We start from the raw sequence: 3,615 nt of genomic DNA, 5'->3' as shown, positions 1-3,615 counted from the left end.
ACTGCATCCATGTGGCTGATGCATGAAATGCAGCTGCAAATAACCAATAAAAAACATGACATTATTTCAGGTTTTTATATTTACTTTCAAGTTAATGTACAGTTGTTTGCCATTGATAGCTACAGAAAGGTTGGCAAAAATCCACAAGTAAATCTCGATATGACTGTTTAAAAACTGCATATAAAAAGACCCAAAAACTGTACATCAATTAACATAACTACATTTATATATTGTATATACTGTATCTGAGTGTACAGCGATTTATAGATACTGTTGGTTATGAGAAATATAACACTATACAATAATACATTGTTAAAGAGAAAGATGACATTCTGTTCGAAGGCTGTCTGTTTAGCTGTGGTCTTGAAAGATCAGGACAGTTAGGGCAAGAGCGATTGGTACAGTAAGACCTAAAATCCACCAATAATGGCTCTGAAAGTTTCTACAGCAAAGTGTCAAACATCAGACAAGACGGTTCAGTGCAGGGGTGTATCTGAGCTAACACCACAGACATCTCTTATTTAAAAAATAATAATAATAAAAAAAAAGCATTAAAGCTATGCATACATACATTTCCAGTATTTTTGTTTCAACTCAGTTTGGTTGTTCGAATACTCTTCTACATAAATAAGACACACATCAAATACCGTCTCCAGAGCGTAAAAAAAGGTTACATGATCTCTATCATACAAAAAAACTCTACAGTTCATGTGGGTATTTTTTGTAATTCAGTCATTAAGTAATGTGGATTCCAGTTTTCTACCGACTCTCCAACAGACAGGAAGTACTCAACTTATGTCTTGGACAGACTACCTCACAGAGATTCCAATAAAAATAATAATGATAATAATAATAATAATAATAATAATAATAATATCCCACAATACATGATTTGGTAGATTTGTGTGTGGATAGAAAGAGAAACCTTAATTTCCAAGAAGTGATTCTCAATTGTGACTAGGGTTGGGCATCGTTTAGATTTTAACGATTCTGATTCCAATCCCGATTCTTCCTTTCGATTCCGGTTCGTATCGATTATCGATTCCGATTCTTTGAGGGGTGGACTTGAAACGTGTCACATGCTTATTTCACAAATAAGAGGAACGTTTTATTTTGATTCAAAAGGTGGGTTGCAGTTTGACGGGGCTTTTTCAATGTAAAATAAAGCCACACTAGAGCACCGCTTACTGTGCTCCACGGCTGCAACACAACAAGCGTCTGGTTGCTACGGAAACCAAAACTTGCGCATGTTAAATTTGGAACCCATGATCAGATTTGAAACCAAATCCTCCAAACGATTCCAATAAAGAAACGATTCCGATGGAATCATAATTTTTGAAACGATTCCGAGTAGGAATCGGTTCTCGATGCCCATCCCTAATTGTGACGGAGGGATTATACATGACTTTAGATTGCAAGACTAGGACAATTGAAATGCTTATTTACTCTTCCATGGCTAGTGCTCTGAGGCTATGTTCGTTGCATTGGGTCATTTGAATGCAAGGAAATACTTGAAGTATCTAGCCATGCAGATAGTTTTAGTTTTCTCTGCCCAGGTTCTGAGAGATCAGTCTCAGATTTCTGTCTCCAGCCCGATATTCCACAGACTTCACTGTAAAAAAGTTGGGACTACTGCTTTTGTAGAAAGTAGTTCCAATCTGCATGACCAGATACCACTAGAGGTGAGTAAGAAAATAGGTTCTTAGGTTATGGTTTTGCAAATTAAGTTTAGAGACAATTTCTGTGGATTTTACCACAGAATCCGACAGTATAAGAACCCCTTTGCTTTACGGTTACTTTTATATAAATCTTGAAATAGAAAACCAGAATTTTGAGAACTCAAAGAAAAACAAATTCAAAAGGAAATGTACACACACACACACACACACACACACACACACACACACACACACACACACATTTGTAACATTGATCAAACAGAGCTCTTCAAGTTTTCTATCTCACTGAAATAAAGTTAAAGACAACATCACATCAGACTGATATATTTTGTGCTCTGAGACCTTCACTCACTCTTAATTTGGTAAAGAAGAATTATACACACAGCACATAATAGAAAACAATACAAATATAATTTCAGAGACATATGCCCTCCTGGACATATATAAAACATTTGGAATATAAACAATAAAAAACATTAAAATGTGAATCATTGAATGTTTTGGTGCAATAAATAATTAATTTGTTCATTGATTATGTATTAAATTATAATATTTCAGGGTTGTTTGTTCCAAATAAGTCTTCTTGGACAGTATAACCTATGTAAAACGTTTTTTACTTTCACCTTTTCACTCACGTATCCATTCTCTCAGGCACTCCTCAGTCATGCATCCTTTCATCCATCATCTGCGGTGCTTTTGTGGGATCCAAATGCCTATTATTGGTGGTAAATTTACCATAAAGCAAGCAAAGACAGTTCAGCAGAGAGAGAAACTACCACAAGGCACCTAATGTAAAGCAGCTAAAAGGATCTCTAGCAGCAACAAGGCTTTGGTTCATAGAAGTACTATTAAAAGTAGTAGAAAACTGAATTTGTACTCCGTCTCACATTGATAGATGGATATATGGATGAATGTCCGAGAAGATGCAGAAATGGACACACGAGAGGATGATCAGACGGGTGGAGGCAGCTCTCACAGAGATAGGAAAACTTCCACATCAGCATCACGTCACCAGAAAAGGAATGAGAGAAGGACAGGAAGAGAGAGACAGCTAGAAAGAAAGTCAGAGAGGATACATGTTGAAGCAGGAAAGTATGAGACAGAATTTAAAGACTGCACTGCAAAGGCTCTTTTCAAGGTAGGGAATCTCATTGGACTCTAGTAACAATAAGGCGATGAAGAGCATTAACACTGAGCTATTAGACGCTGTAACCTAAAATACATCAATAGGTATGCATGTCTGATACTCACATTTCCTTTGGCTGCATGAAGTTCCATTTTTTTTTAAATCTTATACCTCTAGAAACAGTTTGACATTTGGGGAACTGTTTTATTGTATTGACAAAGCCAGAGCTAGTTGTTACCTCTGGTTTCCAGTCTTTATGCTAAGCTAACCAGCTGCTGTCTCCAACTTCATACTGTGTTCCTATCAATAAATGGCTGTGTGTTAAATAATCAAATCTAAGAAAACCTGCATATTAATTTATTTAAGGCGTCAAGTAGTTTGGGGCACTTGATAGAATCATTTTGTTGTGTTACGATGATTTGAATGCGGACATGTTTCGTATGTTAACTTTTAAGGTGCTTTGAGGAAAGTGAACGCAATTAAAAAATCAAAGCTCTCAAAGCTTGACAACTGACATGCACCCAACGTTTTACACATATTTAGAGAGCTGCATTTTACTACCGTCATCATTTTTATTTTCCTTAAAGACATCCACTAAATGTCATACTATTTAAAGTGTGTACACTGACCCATAGATCACACACTTCACCTAGCACTGCAGTGTATCCATCAGTTGTTGTCTAAAAGACATCATATTGTCGGTTTCTTTGGTAAAAAATCTCTGTGGAAGATAATGTAGTATTTACAAGGTGGCATTAAGGCATTGAGAAACAGCTGGGAAGCCATAATATAGCCATTTCTACCATCTAT

At 36.2% G+C, this 3,615-nt stretch overlaps 1 protein-coding gene across 2 annotated transcripts in view; it reads right to left on the bottom strand.

Annotated features, from left to right (window-relative positions):
- Positions 1 to 1,278: 1,278 nt before the first annotated feature.
- Positions 1,279 to 3,615, bottom strand: part of atp11a (ATPase phospholipid transporting 11A) — a 52,288-nt gene continuing 49,951 nt past the window's right edge. Inside the window, exon 32 of one of the 2 annotated variants that reach the window (XM_039793169.1) lies at positions 1,279 to 3,615. This exon is cut by the window's right edge and continues 499 nt beyond it. The gene's annotated coding sequence lies outside the window, so the exon portion shown is untranslated. The other variant, XM_039793170.1, reaches the window with a different exon arrangement.

This window comes from Perca fluviatilis, chromosome 24 (genome assembly GCF_010015445.1).
Source record: "Perca fluviatilis chromosome 24, GENO_Pfluv_1.0, whole genome shotgun sequence".
Lineage (NCBI taxonomy): Eukaryota > Metazoa > Chordata > Actinopteri > Perciformes > Percidae > Perca > Perca fluviatilis.
The sequence above is the reverse complement of the archived record's forward strand: the minus strand, read 5'-3'. Positions and strand labels throughout refer to the sequence as shown.